Raw genomic sequence first — 19,140 nt, 5'->3', positions numbered from 1 at the left:
ATGGTTGTTCGATCACTTGAAGTGAATAAGGATTTGTTCCGACCTCCAGAAGAGGACGAGGAACTCCTTGGTCCCGAAGTACCCTATCTCAGTGCAATTGGTGCACTAATGTATCTTGCTAATGCTACAAGGCCTGACATAGCATTTTCTGTTAATTTACTAGCAAGATATAGTTCTTCTCCTACACGGAGACATTGGAACGGGATTAAGCATATATTGCGATATTTAAAGGGAACTCTTGATATGGGTTTGTTTTATGCTAACAAAGATAGTGCAGACCTTGTTGGTTATGCAGATGCAGGTTATTTATCTGATCCCCATAAAGCTCGATCTCAAACCGGCTACGTATTTACATATGGAGGTACTATCATATCATGGCGCTCCACAAAGCAATCTATTGTTGCTACTTCTTCAAATCACGCTGAGATAATAGCTATTCATGAAGCAAGTAGGGAGTGCGTATGGTTGAGATCAATAATTCATTTTATTCGAGAAAAATGTGGTTTGGAATGTGAGAAAAGACCCACAATTTTATACGAAGACAATGCTGCATGCATAGCCCAATTGAAGGGAGGATTTATAAAAGGAGATAGAACGAAGCACATTTCACCAAAATTATTCTACACACACGATCTTCAGAAAAATGGTGACATTGATGTGCAACAAATCCGTTCAAGTGATAATCCAGCAGATTTATTCACTAAATCTTTGCCAACTTCAACTTTTGAGAAGATGGTATACAAGATTGGAATGCGGAGACTCAAATATTTGAAACAAGGTTTTCATCAGGGGGAGTAAAATACGCGATGCACTCTTTTTCCCTTACTAAGGTTTTTTCCCATGGGGTTTTCCTTATAAGGTTTTTAATGAGGCACCTAACAATGCGTATTACTAAATATGTGTACTCTTTTTCCTTCACTAGATTTTTTTTCCCACGTGGTTTTTCCTAGTGAGGTCTTAATGAGACACATTATCTTTTAATGAACATCCAAGGGGAGTGTTATAAATATATTATATTATGGATGTTCATTTAGTACTCTGTTGTAAATAAGCTTCCTGAATAAGCTTATCCATATGTGACTCCACCGTAAATATATTTATCTATTTAGTATTATATTGGAAATAAGCTTCCTGAAGAAGCTTATCACTTCGGTACCCGGTTATGGATAAACATTACCCCCAGTAGAAGTTTATCCATACCGGGTATAATAAGCTTATCTTTTCAGTATTCGGTTATGGATAAACATTACCCCCGGTAGAAGATTATCCATACCGGATATAATAAGCTTATTCATTCAGTACTCCGTTATGGATAAAAATTGCTCTCAGTAGAAGATTATCCATATCTGGTACAGCAGCAGCTTACACAACAGCTTGTAGCAGCTTACACAGCAGCTTGTAGTAGCAGCTTATAGTAGCTTACACTGCAGCTTGTAGTAGCAGCTTACACATCAGCTTGTAGTAGCAGCTTACAGAGCAGCTTCCTTTCTTCTATAAATAGAAGAGATTTCAGTTCATTATGTACATCAGTTTGAATTCGAATAATATATCAGTTTCTCTCTATATTTGTCTTTACTTTATAGTCTTTATTTCATAACAAACTTGTTATAATTAGATTATTTAAGAATTTTAAATTTGGTCAATCTTTCCTACTATAGCCTTAGACTCAAATGCCCCATTTTCAACAATAAATGCAATTTACATTGGTAACATACTCCATCAAGAAACTATTACTACATAAAAGAGTTTCAAGTATAATGAAAACGATTTACTTTCAGCACATACTTAACTGTAGGAGATTTCGAGGGGCTCTGAAGGAAATGGATGTTCCTTAATTTATTGACTTTTGACTATGAAGATACTGAGGGAAAACGGCAAAAAGAATAGCATAATTATTTATTAAAAGATCAGTACTTGAACAACCAATAAGGAATATGAAAGATTCGGGTAAACTAACAAACTTTTCACTATACATGACAGAGAAGATTGGAATAACAACAATTGAGACCTTTAATCTTACAATAAGATAAATAGGAAAACAGGGAAAATGGACAAAAAGATGAGGAAAATATGACATCTTATCCATGGGGTCCTAGCAACACTGTGAAACACTGCTTCCCACGGGAAAAAAAACTTTAGTTCCTTCGAATCTCGACTTGTTGCTAGCATGATCTTTTTATCAGAGTTGGTTATTATGCTGCAACTCCATGCAGTCTGTAGTACCTCATTAGTATATAAACTGGATGGCTGCTCTCTTTTTGTACGAATGAGTTCAACAGCCACCGAGTGTAACAGCCACTGATATCCTCGGAACTGTGCTCACCACTGCTCTAGGTACATGGCTCTTCTATATGCATTACTGAAAATCTACAAATACATATAAAAGTACATAAGGAAATGTTAACTAATTTACTTAGATTTTAAACACTTAACCAAGAGAGAGTTGTGAACCACATGAATCCATTTGCCATGATGGTGAACTTCACGTCCTTTGAATGAAGTTACTAAATCTAACACCAAATAAATAATCCACAGGTTCTCCATGCTTTGAACTTTTTGAGCTTTGTAAGTGACGTAACTTTAATTTGCTTTTACTTCTTGTATTTTCCATACATACATTTTCACTAAATTCAAATCATAGGATAAAGGAAACATCCATGACCAGAATATGAAATTGTGATAATTTACTAATAACATGAAATAAGTTTCAACAGTAATTGAGTCTAACCTCATTAGAATTGCCATATCTCATCCCAAGGTTTACCATTTTTAGCAGATTCAATCTTCAAAATTAGGATATCCATTCACCTTGCTATATCAGATCCTTATAAAAGACTTCTAGCAGCAATTTAATAATTAAGTTAAAAATATTTCGCTAACAATAACTAAACAAACCTGGGCATCAAAATCTCATTGTGTCAAATGTTCACAACTAATCTGACATTCTTTTATCTCTTTCTATAGCTCCGCAATTTTTCTTCAAGCAAAGAAATTTTGTGCTCAAGGATCTGCTCATCATACATAGAAACTCAATATTATCAAATGTCTGATAGTAGTTAAAGAACAATACTTTAAAAACCAAATAAGGAATAGAAAAGGTTGGAAGAGCAATAATTGAGTCTTCGAATCTATAGTAAGATAAATAGGAAAATAGGAGGAACAAAAGCTTTCAAAATATTTGATGAACGGTGAGTTTAAATAAGCTGGATCCATTAATAAACAATAAAATTAATTTTTTTGAAATTGCTGGGCGCAATGTTATTCCAATAATCTTCACCTTTTAGGTTATCATTGGAATCTTAGCATTAATTCTTGGGCTAACGAAGAAACAGAAAAAGGAAAAAGAGAAGAGAATAAAGCAATTTACAAAGGCAGATCACAAGGAAAAGAAGACAAATGGATGCGTACACTAAACAATCATGATTTACTATCCCATAATCTTTTTTAAAATCTCGTCAACAGATTTAACAAAGAAGGTCCACTTGAACAATTAAAATACTTATTAAATATCGAATGAAAACATGCTCTAAATCCCATCTCTATGTTAGCTTCTCTGGATTAGGAATTTCCTAGAATATGTTTTCTGTTCTTGCAACTAAAGTGCAAGGATCTTAAATCCCAACACTCTTGCTACTAAAGCAGTGTTGTTAAAGGCGCGCTTAAGCCCTAAAGCGAGGCTCAAAACATGTTGAGCGCTTCACCTTGCTTTGCGGGCGCTTTAGTGTCGCATCAAGGCTCTAAGACATACTTTTTCTTGCCAACGAGTATAATCCTGAAAATAAATTGATATTTCACTTTATCGTATTTTTTTTCCAATTATTTTGTCTATATATTTTTTATTCATGCTTATAATTATTGGTCTTGGACTAAATATACATATTTTTACTTTTTATCCAGTTGCGCCTTCTTTCATTAAAGCCCACGCTTTATTTGCGCTTTGCGCTTGAAGCCCCGCCGGGCCTTAGAGCCTTTTTGCGCTTTTCGTCTTTGATAACATGTACTAACGTGCAATGATCTTAAATCCCAGAACTCTTGCTACTAAAGTGCAAGGATGTTAACTGCCAAAACACATTATCATATTTAAAACAAAGCTCTACCATCAATTTGAAAAAAGCATGCTGCAGCATTACCATTATTCTGATAGAAACTCAAGCAAGAACTACTATTGTCGAACTGAAACACATTACTAAAGCTCACACGATACATCTCTAAAAAATTTCCGGAGGCATGGATATAGTTAACAAAAGAACAGTTGATTTTGAAACGGAAAATTCTCAGCAGCTGTTTGAATATAATACCAGGAAATAAGCTGGGGGCCTCCCCTCAAATTTGTTGGGATAAAAAATAATCTCGCCCAGGAATAATATCCACAGCAAATAGTAATAACACAAGAGAGTAACAATGACACCAAATATTTTAGCAGGATAAAATACAATACCCGAGTGGAGCAATATTACCACTATAATACTACAACTCAGTAGTGTCAAGAGACTACTACAACTTTGAAAGAAATAACACTCTTTATTTAAAACACCTCACTACAATATTACTACCACTCACTAGTTATCTCACAAACCACAATCTGTGGATTACTCTCACTGCTTTATGCTTCTCTCGTTATTTTGGTGTAATTCAAATGAAGAAACGAGGCTGCTATTTATAGGAAAAGTTTCCTTGTTTTCAGTCAATCATGGCATGCTTTGAAAGTTTGTTTTCAGTCAATCATGGCATGCTTTGACAACTTGCAATTGCAAATTGGATTTGCAAATTGCATCAGAAATGTAGGCGCCTACCTTTGCCTTTCTCTTATCCAATCACGTTTTTTTTCTCTTTTTCATTTGTTATTTTTATTTAGGGACCCTACAAAATTTAGCTGCAACTTTATTGAGACAAACTTGCAGAAGGAGAATTCAGATCCACACAAGATGGATAAATGGTCAATTACTGTGGCGATCACTTGAGATTTTTTCAGTAGAACAATAAGACTCGGATAGATTTGTAAGGGATAACAAAAATCATATACTCCTATCGTTTAAGCTTCGTCTAAGGACCCAAAAAACTAAATCAGGCAAATTGAGCAAATCAAGGGGAGGCATAGAAGGGCATAAAACAGGATAGTCACACATATGATATTATACAATATTAAATTGCAATATGCAACAGGAACACAAACGCTAGATTTAGGAACCACCACTTAGGAAGGCCAAAAAACAAATTTACCTGAATTCATCTAGAAAACCCTAAAAGGGGGACATGTCCATCAATAATCTGCTATTTTGACAAAAACACGAAATCAAAAGATCTAAAATTGTAAGAAAGCAATCAAATAAGAAATAAGGAGACATAAAAATCTTAACTTTATTGCACAAACAAAAAGGATGTGATTGCTAACTGAAGGCAAAGGCTTACAATGGAGAAAAAAACATTGTCAGAAAATTTCCAATCGGACACAATATACATTATCCAAACAGGAAGACAACTGAAAATAGAGTTAAATAACAAAAGACAATGGAGTTTTGAAGGTCAGTATAGGGAAATCGAGAGGAGAACACGAGTCACCTTCTCTTTTTTCCGGCGCCATACGCACGATTTGTGAGTTTCTGGGAGAAGACGCTATAGATGTCCGTCTGTTAAGGGCATATAAGCAACGGCCTAGGAAAAGAGAATAAAATATAAGAATGATAACTGAAAATTAATGGGAAGATTGAAATTTGAAACGAAGCGTTCTTCCAGAGTCACGAGAAAGGAAAATATAGAGTTAAAATGGCCAAAAATTGACAAAATGGATTACTAGTAAATAGTTACGCTGGCCAAGTAGAGTGCGACGTCACCGTTTGGATTAGCTGATTTCAAGTAGCTTATAACCATTAGCTGCTGGAAAGTATTTTTAAGTGCTAAAATTAATTTAATAAATAAATAGTTACGTATTTGGGTGCAAGTGCTAAAATTAATAATAAGTTGTTGCAGTATTTGATAAAAAAATACTGTTAAACTCTTTTTCTATTAAAATAACTTAGATAACCTTAGAACTGTTTACACTTATAAGGGCGTAATTTCTTTAAAATTTCAAATTCCGGATCGATTCAAATACAAAATATTCTATTTGTCATTTTATTTTAAATACAATTATGCTTAGATAAGATAATTTTTATGATAAATAAAATTTATTTTATGATAAGCATATAACATAAGTTATAATAATTAATAAATTGACAAAAGTTTTTCAGTAAAATAAATCTAAATAGGACAAAATATTTGAGGCAGTATCGATGCAAGAGTTTTGTTCTAGAAAGGAATATTTTAAGGATAAAATAGTAAAAATCTTGTTCAAACTTAAAGTGCTTATAAGCTAAAAATTCATATGCTCGGGGTGACCAGCTTATGGCTTTTGGCTTATTTTAACTTATAAGCACTTGCCCTATAAACACTTGTAACTTTACCAAACATATAGATAAGCCGAAAAGTGCTTATAAGCTAGTTTGACCAACTTATAAGCTTAGCCAAACGCCCTCTATATATAGAGAGAGATTTGGTAGAGCCCATAAAATTAATCTCATATAACTAATTAATCTCACCCATATCCCCACGTAACAGAATATTTTCTCCGATCCAAAATAAGTGATTTTTAGCCTTTTTCTTGTGGTCCAAAATAAGTGATTTTTCCAGATTTCAAAAATGAATTAATTATTTTTTTCCTACATTGCCCTTGGAGTAATTAATATTGGAGTATGTGTTAGGAGTGTTTATGCGAAGAGATAATAAAGGTTAATATGGTCAATTTCATTGTTAATTAATGTTAAAAGGTAAATTTCTTAATATGTGTGAACACAACCAAAAAAACACTTATTTTGGGGAGGGAGTAGTTGATTAGGATTCACAGGTAATAAAAAGATGGCAATCTCTAATCTCAAATTTGCTTCCTTTTGGAGGCTTAAAACTCCTTCTTTGGGTGGCCTTTTTGTCAATTGATTTTGGCGCAAAGATAACAGGAGTTTTAAGTACTTCTATATTTCTTTTACTTATAATGGATTAATTCACTCTGAAGCTTCTCTCAAAGGTTTGCAAGATCCTTATGGCGAAGGTGTTGTGATTTTGAATTCCTGTGGTGGTTTACTTGTGTGTCGCACCATGAAAAAGGAAAGAACCATAAACCCTATATGCAAATACTATGTCTGTAATCCCACTACAAACCAATTCATTTCTCTTCCTAAAATAACATATATGCATACTGAACATAGATATGGTGATGCTGCTGAATTTCTACACATGACTTTGGCTTTCGATTATTCTGTATCGTCTCATTTTAAAGTAATTCATGTAAGTTCTGATATGAAAATTTTGAGATGGGAATATATTCTTCAGAGACTAATTTGTGGAAGCATTTGACATGTCAAATTTAAAACTCAGCTGTAAGTCGCGCGGACTTCAACAATGGAGTTTTTGTAAATAGAGCAATTTTTTGGCCAGCATATAAATCTGAGACTTCTATCTATTTTGATCTTGATACGGAAAGCCTTCATCTGTGTCCACTGCCATCCAAGAAAAGGGAAGCTATGTACTTTGGAAGCTTGAAAGAGCGTCTATATTATATTCGCTCAAAAAAGGGTTATCGCTTAGATGTTTTTGAAACTCTAAAAAGACTATTCCTCTTGGTGTTGCAAGTATAAGATATATGAATTTCCTGAAATGGATTTCTCTCAAATTAATTTTCTCACTCTTATTTGTGGAGATGAAAATCGGTACTTGGTCATATGCACACAGCCCGCGGGCATGGTTTTGTCTATCAACTTGGAGGATAGTTCTTGTACAAACTTGTGTAAGTTACTATTGCGTGTTTCTGATATGAAGGAACTATCCGAAACTTGTGGATCAGCGGTTCATTATTTGTCTGAAAATCCATTTTGGGTAGGAAGCAAACGGGACATACAACATGCAATGGCACAAGTGGTGGATTTTAATTAACACATTTTGTTGCTCCTTTTTTTTTTTTGGTAATGATCTTTAATGCTTGTTCTAAGAACCACTTTTCAAGGTAACTTTGTGACGTTGGTTACTACATACAAAATGATTTTGATATTTTGAATCAGATTCATGAAAGTAATTTTTTTTCTCAAGCAGTTTCTAGTTTCTCAACTAGGCCAAAAAGTAGCTAGTAGTCTCCGAAAATTCTATTTGCAGGTAATATTAGTTTCTCAACCAGGGAATAATATTAGTTTTTCATATATGAGTTTGGCTACAGAAAGTTACATTTTCCATGCTCCTAGTACATTTGAGATAAAAATTGCCAAGAAATGAGATAGAAACAAGGCAAAGTTAGGGGCCGGATCTACCGAAACACTTAATCTTCTATATACTATATTAAAAGCACGAACGCCCTTAGCAAAATGTTGTTCGCCTTTTTTATCCTTTAAAAACAATTTTCACATTAGACAAAGTTGTAATTTAATTATTCCTTCTAATATATAGGGTTTTAAAATCAAATAAAATTTTGTTTATTAAATCTTTCCTTATTTGAACTATGTAGTATTTAGAATTATTGAAATTTACTATAAATAAACAACTTTGACATTTCTAGATCCTTTTGTCCAAAAAAAACAACGTACTTCAAAATTAGAAAAAGAAAAAATTAATTTGAATTAAACTATTCAAAATGCGTAGGAAGGAAATTGTATCTACTTTCGCCTTTGAAAGATGTTACAACCAAGCAGCAGCCAAGGATTTGTAGCAAATTTTATTATCAATTTGATTCCTCTGAAATAATTTTTTAGAAAAAAAGTATCCTAAATGTAAATAAACAAGAAAATTATCTCTTTAAGAAGGAACAAAGTTGTCTTTAAAGTATTTAACAATTCCTAATTTATATAAAAAAGAAATATCTTGAGTATAATTACAATTTTTTCTAAAATAAATTATGAAATACACTTTGATTTACATGGTTAAATTCTAATATAAATAATTAAAAAAGGTAAAAGATACCCTAGAACTCCTGACATACCTCTTTTTTTTTCCTACACCCCCGTAAGGGTATAATGGAATTTTTTTTCAATTTAAGTGACAATCGAAACGGGATTTATTTATTTATTTAAGTTCAGAGTCGCCAGTTGGGATAATTATGGTGTCCCAAGTCACCGGTTCAAATTCCGAGTCGAGGAAAAGGTTGACTCTGTATTACAGTTCGCGAACCAGAAATCCGGGTAAGGAATTTTGTTAACCCGAGAGAAGGTGTTAGGCATTCCCGAGTTCCGTGGTTCTAGCACGGTCGCTCAACTGTTATAATTGGCCTATCATCTGATTTGAATATATGTTTTAGCCTATGGTTCAATTTTAACTTTATAACCGCTTTTATTTAATTAAGGAAGATTGCAACGTCATTTAAAATACATTTTTAACCACGTCACATAAATGCACCCGTAGTCTTCAACATATTTTATCTAACATTGTTGAGATTTGGATTTTGGGTCACATAAATGCGCACCCGAGTTTAGGAAGGTAATTTATTAAATAGCGCGCCTAAAGCAACTACGCATTTTCAAATTTGCGAGGGCCATGGAAATTCAACTAAATAGTACGCCTCGATTTCTAAGGATTAAATTAATTGAGTGAGGATCATGGGTTTCAGGATTTTATTTGGCACAGTGTGCCTCAAATTATTTAATCAAATGTATTTTTAACTTAGCTTTTGAGGGCCATAGATCGTAACTCATCTAATATGGCTCGCCTCGAATTCATTTTAAGAAACTAGTTAATTTATTGAAGGGCCTAATTATACCTCTGATTTACTTTTAGACCAAACTAATCTGAAGTTTGAAAAAGACCATGGGGGCCAGTATCAGTAGAACCTACATTTGACTATTAAAGGAACCTAAATCGGTTAAGAGGCCCAATGGCCAATTACTAATTGCATGACTTAAAGCAAAGAATGCAACTGGGCTCTTCATAAAGCCCAGATCAGGAGTGTGCTTGTCGGAAAAGGAGAAATCAGCACGGCTGGGCCCAACAATGTTAATCTTATATAGCATATGACAAAATAACTCTCACCTACAAAGGGTATCAAGTTCATGCCAGAGTGATTCTGATTTGCTAAACGATTGCAGTCCCATATTCGAAATAAACGACATGCTCATGACAAAATGAAAACAGCCCGGTAATGTAGTCGCATTTGAAGATTTACAGAAGCAGAAGATTTATGCAACCCTATAACTAAAATTCACTTATACAGATAATCATAGACCTTCTAGCATTTAAACTAAGCAAGTGAAAAGGAAAATTTATACAACACTATAACAGAACCTAAACGATAATGACCAGAAACTAAATAACTCACACGAATCTAGGAGGAACATGAAAACAAAATACAATAGATTTTAAACTGGTAATGCAACAAAGAATGGACAACAATCAGCTTCTTCAACTTGGATTGCACAACTTCAGCATAACATCCATAAAAAACTTCATTTCCATCCATAGTTTGAAGGAAATACCTGGTAATGAACAAAGGAAAAACCAAAGAGAAGTGGAGGATCAGCAACAAACAATAGCAGAAATCAGCCCAGATTCAGCCAATAAATTAGTGAAATCAGCTCAGGAATATTCAACAGAACAGTAGAGGAATAACAAATGCAAACACCAACTTCAAACCAAAAGCTCATGTCATTTCTTAACCAGAAGTGTAGCTAGGGAAATTTTTAAGTATTCTAGCTAACCAAAGGAAGTGAGAAATCGAAACAGCAAAATTTTGATAGTTCTTCAACAATGGAATGCAGGAATTTCAAAACCTTTAAAAGTAATCAGCCGTTCTAGCTTCTCAGGGTTTTTTTCCCCAAAATCTGACTTGAATAGCAAGTCTTGGTGCCTTTATAGGCAAGGCATTAGGGCAGCCTCAAAGAATTCAAATTTTGCAATTAGACCCTTTTTACATTTTCATTTTTACTCAGAAAACCTTAGTCAATTTTTGGTTTTGCTTAACTCCCCTTAATTCAAATGTCATAATTTTAGAACAGTCCCTCTCCCCAGCTTCCTAGAAGCTTCCAATTCAGTTACACAATATTCCCCTAGCCTATTTCCCTAAACTACCCTTTTAAATTTCTGTTTTTACCTTTAAGAATTTAGACAGAACATGGGTCGAATTGACCCAATGGCTTAAGCCCCAAATGAATGGGTTGTTCTTTGTCAATGGGTTGGCATTGAACCCAAGGCCCAAACATAATCAGAACCCTATGTTGGCTATTTAGTGAAAAGTCAGAAAAATTACACAACTGAACAAATTCACAATGGACACTTTAGCTAAATGACTGACTCTCTTTAAAATTAGCTAATAAATTATAACTAAGCTAAATTACCACATTTAACAAAGGCCAATTATACGACTGGAAAATCAGAAATTAAACGAGCCATATGCACAACTAAACATTATTCACGAGAACATTTATAAGCAAATTAAAAAGCTCGCGGAATAAGTACGACCCCCATATAAGCAAAGAAACCTATATTCAGTATTTTAATACTTCACCAGATTCAAACCAAGAAATCAAAATAAAAAAGAGAAAGGGAGAGGGACAAGTAAAAAGAAAACGGACAGAAAAGGATACGAGTTCAAGAACGACACAGAAGACGGAGATGAAAGAAAAAGAACAAAAAATACCTCGAAGGCCATGCAGACAGGGCTTGATAAACTTCAGGCGACTTCGATTTTACTCGAAACGTATATTAACCGCATGTTCTCTTTGAGAACAAACGAACAATATTTGTTTCAAGACCAATCGTTGTCACACCTCCGTTTTTTCCTACACCTCCGTAAGGGTATAAGGGAGTTTTCCAATTTAAGTGACAATCGAAACTGGATTTATTTATTTATTTAAGTTCAGAGTCGCCACTTGGGATAATTATGGTGTCCCAAGTCACCGGTTCAAATCCCTAGTCGAGAAAAAGATTGACTCTGTATTACAGTCCACGAACCAGAAATCCTGGTAAGGAATTTTGTTAACCCGGGAGAAGGTGTTAGGCATTCCCGAGTTCCGTAGTTCTAGCACGGTCGCTCAACTGTTACAATTGGCCTATTATCTGATTTGAATATATGTTTTAGCCTATGGTTCAATTTTAACTTTATAACCGCTTTATTTAGTTAAGGAAGATTGCAACGTCATTTAAAATACATCTTCAACCACGTCACATAAATGCACTCGTAGTCTTCAACATATTTTATCTAACATTGTTGAGATTTGGATTTTGGGTTACATAAATACACACCCGAGTTTAGGAAGGTAAATTATTCAGTAGCGCGCCTAAAGCAACTACGCATTTTTAAATTTGCGAGGGCCATGAAAATTCAACTAAATGGCACGCCTCGATTTCTAAGGATTAAATTAATTGAGTGAGGGCCATGAGTTTCGGGATTTTATTTGGCACGGTGCGCCTCAAATTATTTTATCAAATGTATTTTTAACTTAGCTTTTGAGGGCCATAGATCGTAACTCATCTAATATGGCTCGCCTCGAATTCATTTTAAGAAACTAGTTAATTTATTGAAGGGCCTAATTATACCTCTGATTTACTTTTAGACCAAACTAATATGAAGTTTGAAAAAGACCATGGGGGCCAGTATCGGTAGAACCTACATTTAACTATTAAAGGAACCCAAATCGGTTAAGAGGCCCAATAGCCAATTACTAATTGCATGACTTAAAACAAAGAATGTAACTGGGCTCTTCATAAAGCCCAGATCAGGAGTGTGCTTGTCGGGAAAAGGAGAAATCAGCACGGCTGGGCCCAACAATGTTAATCTAATATAGCATATGACAAACTAACTCTCACCTACAAAGGGTATCAAGTTCATGCTAGGGTGATTCTGATTTTCTAAACGACTGCAGTCCCATATTCGAAATAAACGACATGCTCATGACAAAATGAAAATAGACAAGTAATGCAGTCACATTTGAAGATTTACAGAAGCAGAAGATTTGTGCAACCCTATAACTAAAATTCACTTATACAGGTGATCATAGACCTTCTAGTATTTAAACTAAGCAAGTGAAAAGGAAAATTTATACAACACTATAACAGAACCTAAACGATAATGACCAGAAACTAAATAACTCACACGAATCTAGGAGGAACATGAAAACAAAATACAATATATTTTAAACTGGTAATGCAACAGAGAATGGACAACAATCAGTTTCTTCAACTTGGATTGCACAACTTCAGCATAACATCCACAACAAACTTTATTTCCATCCATAGTTTGAAGGAAATACCTGGTAATGAACAAAGGAAAAACTAAAGAGAAGTGAAGGATCAGCAGCAAACAATAGCAGAAATTAGCCCAGATTCAGCCAATAAATCAGTGAAATCAGCTTAGGAAGATTCAACGGAACAGTAGAGGAATAACAAATGCAAACACCAACTTCAAACCAAAAGCTCAAGCCATTTCTTAACCAGAAGTGTAGCTAGGGAAATTTTTAAGTATTCTAGCTAACCAAAGGAAGTCAGAAATCGAAACAGCAGAATTTTGATAGTTCTTCAATAATGGAATGCAGGAATTTCAAAACCTTTAAAAGTAATCAACCATTCCAGCTTCTCAGGGTTTTTTTCCCCAAAATCTGAATTGACTAACAAGTCTTGGTGCCTTTATAAGCAAGGCATTAGGGCAGCCTCAAAGAATTCAAATTTTGCAATTAGACCCTTTTTACATTTTCATTTTTGCTCAGAAAACCTTAGTCAATTTTTGGTTTTGCTTAACTCCCCTTAGTTCAAATGTCAGAATTTCATAACAGTCCCTCTCCCCAGTTTCCTAGAAGCTTGCCATTCAAGTACACAATATTCCCCTAGCCAATTTCCCTAAACTACCCTTTTAAACCTCTGTTTTTTACTTTCAAGCAACCAAACGGGCCATGGGTCAAATTGATCCAATGGTTTAAGCCCCAAATGAACAGGCCAGAATTGAACCTAAGGCCCGAAAAAAAACCCATTTAGCTAAACCGATGAGAAACAGAAAAGAGAAACAATTGAATGACTTTAAACATCAAAATCTAACTAAGCAATTGATTTCTTTTAGAACTAAATACTGAGTCGAGCTAAGTTAACAAATTAACAAAAATCTAACTTAAGCTAATTATCAGAAAATGTCATAAAAAATAGAGAACAACAATTAAGAACTTAAAAAGAAAACTGAAAATACAACGGAACAAAAGTGAACCCCAAGTTAATCTAAAGGGAAAGACTAGGTTCGAAACTCTTGAACAATTTCATACGGAGGACAGGCCACTCAAACAGACGTAGGAGAAAAGAAGAAGAACAAGAGATGAAACGAACGATAACGGACATAAAATGAAAGAAAACTCACCAAGTAAAACTCGAAACCAATACTGGAACCCTCGATTTAACGAAATTGGTGCTAACCACTTGTTCTTTGTCAACAACAAATGAATAGCATTGATTTTGCATTGAATCAAGCTTCGAAACGTGAAAATCAAAAGCATAGGCCGATGCATGCCGTAGAATCGAGGGTAAATTGATTTGGGGTTTTAGGGTTCATCGCTTCGAATCAAGATTCAACGGAATCTAGGGTGATTCGAAGGAAACGGAGTAGAGATTGGGTAAAATGGGGTTGTGAGGGTTCTATGGTATTAAGATGGGGGTGATTGGAGTGGTTTGTAGCGGCGCTGCCGGCATATGGTTTCAAGGCGGCGTTTCTAGGGTTTCGGAGTTCAGAGACGAGGATGGGGGAAGAGGGTATGAGGGAGGTAGGGCTAGGTTTGGACAGTTTTATACGGGGAAGGGGTCGAGTTCCGGTCCGTTGGATCTAATGAGATCAACGGTTGAGATGAAGGGATTCCGAAACTACATCGTTTGGTTGGAAAGTGGGGCTGGACCGGGTATTGGCTGGGTTCGGGCCAGATCGAGACGGGTCTTTTTGGGCTGTAGGCGGGTTTGGGGCATGGGTATGGGCGTAGTTGGGCTGGGGTGAGGGAATTCACATTGGGCTTGGACAAATTAAAACAAAACAGCCCAACTTTCTAACTTTTCAATTCCCATTTCTTTTTTTTCAAAATAATTCTTTTTTTTTTCAAAATTAAATTAAAATCTAAATTAAATCCTAGAACCTAATTAACCTGAAAAACACTGATTAAACCTAAATAAAAATTATCACAATTAATTAAAAACAAATTAAAAGAGGACTACTCAAAATCAAAATTAAAATTAAAGAGTGCAAATTAAACTATTTTTGTGATTTTCCTTTTTTTATAAAATAACTAATTACTAATTAATTCTTAAAAATGCAAAGTTAAATCCTAAATGCACATGCAATATATTTTTTGTATTTTTTATTAATTAAATAAAACAAACGTGCACAGACAAATGCAAACAATTGACAGAAAATGCCACAAAAATCCACAAAATTGCAAACAATGGGAAAAATTATTTTGTTTTGAATTTGTGGGAGTAATTCATATAGGGCAAAAATCACGTGCTCACAGCTGCCCCTCTTTGCTCGGAAACACGAAGAGTTTTTGTGCAAAGATAAAGTGAGCGGATACGAGTGATTTTTGCCCGTTTGAATACTCCGTGGAAAGCATTTTTTGAAAGATTTGACCGCACCCTACTTCCGAGGTTGCCTACATATCATTGGCTATAAAAGAGTCAGGTCAGTGTAGTTCGGGAAGTTTTGGTAGCTGGGACTACCATGAGCTGTGATTTCACTGCTGCTACTGCTTACTAAACCCCTTATTACACCATGTCAAAATAAAAAGAAGCTAGACTAGACTATGATCTATGCATTACAAAAATCCTATCTATATCTTCAAACTTGCTCTGGTGGTTGTTGTTGCCTTGTTGACTTGTATTCTCCCGGTGAAATCCCTTTGTTGCCGACCTGAATTATAAGCTGAGATGTTTTCCCTTTCTCTAGGTGGATGCCTGACTGCTAAACTTGAATTATATTTCCGTGCTCTCCAGGTGGGTTCCTGACTGCTGAACTTGAATTGTATTCTCGTGCTCTCCAGGTGGGCGCCTGACTACTGAACTTGAATTGTATCCTCGTGCTCTCCAGGTGGGCGCCTGACTGCTGAACTTGAATTGTATTCCCGTGCTCTCCAGGTGGGCGCCTGACTGCTGAATTTGAGTTGCTTCTCCCTATTCTCCAAGTGGGTACCTGATTTCAACAAAAATAGACAAAACAAAGAAAATTTTCTGCCCCAGTTTGGTAGATGGGCACATATGTGAGTGTTACACTGAATCATATTACCAAATATTACTAAGAATTGGAAAGCTAGATCTCGTTATCCAGGAGGGTCCTGACAGCTCCTACTTACACGACAGTTTAAAATCTAAATTATATCTTCTAAAAGTATTACTTTCGCTACATCTTGTTATCTAAGCCGATCTTAAAACTTCACCCCATTATCCAGGAGGGTACTGACAACTCTTAATTAAATGACAATTTTAAACCTAAGTTATATCTTTTAAAGCTGGGACCTCTGCTAAATCTTGTTATCTAAGAGGGTCTTAAACTACTCCTCATTATCCAGGGGGGTCCTGAAAATCAAAAATCAAGTTTTATCTTAAGAGTGACAATTTTATGGCTAAATTATATTACCCTACACCAGAACTTACGCTAAATTTTGTTATCCAATGGAAATTTTAAAGCTAGGTCTCATTATTCAGGAGGGTCCTGACAACTCCTAATTGAATCTTATCTCCAACATGCGAACTTTAAAATCATCTTATATTCCTTGGGGTACATTTATGCTAGATTTTGCTACTCATGATTGTTTTGAATTTTAAACTAGGTCCCATTTTCCAGGAGGTCCTGAGAACTTCAAATTAAATTCCATTATCCAGGCGGGTCCTGAGAGTTTACGGTCAAACCTGTGTGGTGCTTGCCTTTCCTTATGGAGGGTTTCTCCGAAACAACGAAACTTTCTGCCCCTGTTTCAATCAAAGAAAAATCTTGTCAGTTTAAAATGTAGTGGTTAGTTGATGGCATTCTTGCTGAAGGTCTCTCCACTGCCGTGCTTTGTTTTGACTGGCTTCCCCAAACTGGCCCTGAACAGCTTGACTTTCCGACTGACTTTCAACCCACATGACCTCGGATGACTCGAGTGTTATATACCCGAACCATTGTTTTACACTTCTGACCCTTTAACTAAACCTCTGCATCTCCCATGAAATTAGTAAATCATTCCGCTGATGGAACTTTCGCTGGCACTTTATATCCCATTTTACATCATACTATCTTTGGTATGTTCTGGCCACACTGTGCTTTGCGATTTTTGAAGTTGGTAGTGAGCTTTGAAATCCTTTCTTATTTGCTTGACCAAGACTGACATTGAAACATCTTAGAGAAATGAAACCCAAAAGAACTGAAATACAATGACCCTGAGAGTTAAGGATAAAGAAAATCCAAAACTGGATGACTTGCTAAAAAGGAAAAAGGAAAGAGACTTATCTAAGTGGAATAGCTAGTACCAATGATCATGACATGCATTTCGGATTAATCGGCCCAGTCTGTTCAACCAATCAACTTTCAGTTGCCATATTTTGTTTCCCCGGAATTTCTATAACCTGATTTCTTCACCAAACCTTGACCTTGTTCGGCTTGCGGTGCCCTGAAGGGTTTTCACCAACAAGCTTTTCTCATTTGTTCATCTCTCAACTCACTTTCGCCTTACGGTGCCCGTGAGGGTTTTCACCAATAAGACTCTCTCATTTTTTATTTCTCTTAGCTCCCGTCGCCTTATGGTGCCCGTGAGGGTTTTCACCAATAAGACTCTCATTTTCAACATTTTTCTGCTTGGACTAGAGTGTTGCCCCTGATATGAATTACCTCTCCTTGCTTGACTTGGCATTTCTCGAAGGCTGATCGGAAGGTCTTTCTTTGGACTGTAATATGGGATTTTGGATAGAGTTAGAAAGAAAAGGTATCAAAGGCTCAAAATAATTCAAATGGGTTCAAAATTACAACTTTTGGAATCAGATTTCTTGCAACAACCACAACTTCTGCCCCAGTTTCTTGCTTGGGGACTTTTGGATTTTTATTTTGATGGGACCGAAATGTGAGGCTGCCTACTTATTCTTTAAAGGAATCAGGTCGAACGTAGTTCATGACATAGAAGTTGCTTTGTTGTTGTGACTTTTCCTTTTTTTTTTCTTTTTTTCCTTTTCTTCTTCTTTTTCTTTTTGTTGCTTTTTCTTCTTTTCTCTTTTTCTTTTCTTTTTTTTCTTTTCTTTCTCTTTTCATTCTTTTCTTTTACTTGTCTTCTTCTCTCGCGTTTCCGAGTTTTGTCACTGATTCCAAAAGAGGGGAATGAAAGGAAATAAATAATGCTCAAAAAAGGGTAACAAAGGATAAAGTATTTAGATAGCAGAACAAAATGCCTTCATCATTCCAATCTTCAAAATATGCCAAGTACAAACAAATACAATTTAACCAAAGAAATAATACATAGTATCTCTTGACCGCATCGGAATTGATGGCCATCTCTACACACTTGCCTTCTATATCTATTAAATACAAAGCACCATTGGACAACACTCTTGTTACGACGAACGACCCCTGTCAGTTTGGGGTGAACTTGCCTTTTGCTTCAGCCTGATAAGGAAGGATGCGTTTTAATACTAACTGACCCACTTCAAACTTCCATGGACGCACCTTCTTATTATATGCTCTTGCCATTCTCTGTTGTTACAACTGGCCATGACACACTGCTGCCAATATTTTCTCATCGATCAGGCTCAATTGTTCCATGCGTGTTTTGACCCATTCATCATTATCGATTTCAGCCTCCACGACAATTCGAAGGGATGGGATTTCCACTTCTGCGGGTATCACTGCTTCGGTTCCATACACCCGCAAATAAAGAGTCGCCCCTACTAAAGTACGAACAGCAGTACGATAACCCAGCAATGCAAAAGGCAGCTTTTCATGCCATTGCCTGGACCCTTCCACCATTTTCCGAAGTATCTTCTTTATGTTCTTTTTGTTGCCTTGACTGCTCTGTTTGCCTTGGAGCGGTAAGGGGTGGAATTGCGATGTGTAATCTTGAACTGCTGACATACCTCTTTAATCAAATGACTATTGAGATTAGCCCCATTGTCTGTAATAATCACCTTTGGTATCCCAAACCGACAAATGATATTTGA

At 35.5% G+C, this 19,140-nt stretch overlaps 1 long non-coding RNA gene across 2 annotated transcripts; it reads right to left on the bottom strand.

The window, feature by feature from the left end:
• Positions 1–1,867: 1,867 nt before the first annotated feature.
• Positions 1,868–5,745, bottom strand: LOC104237793 (uncharacterized). Of its 2 annotated transcripts, none has more exons than XR_011404532.1 (4): positions 5,560–5,745; positions 5,221–5,404; positions 2,896–3,008; positions 1,868–2,367 (listed from the first exon to the last, which is right to left on the bottom strand). It is a non-coding gene; the product is annotated as an uncharacterized lncRNA (long non-coding RNA). The 2 variants fall into 2 exon arrangements; XR_011404533.1 differs by having other exon boundaries at positions 5,221–5,391.
• Positions 5,746–19,140: the final 13,395 nt, after the last annotated feature.

This window comes from Nicotiana sylvestris, chromosome 12 (assembly GCF_000393655.2).
Source record: "Nicotiana sylvestris chromosome 12, ASM39365v2, whole genome shotgun sequence".
Taxonomy (NCBI): Eukaryota; Viridiplantae; Streptophyta; class Magnoliopsida; order Solanales; family Solanaceae; genus Nicotiana; species Nicotiana sylvestris.
Note: the sequence above shows the minus strand (reverse complement) of the source record. Positions and strands in the feature narration are given on the sequence as shown.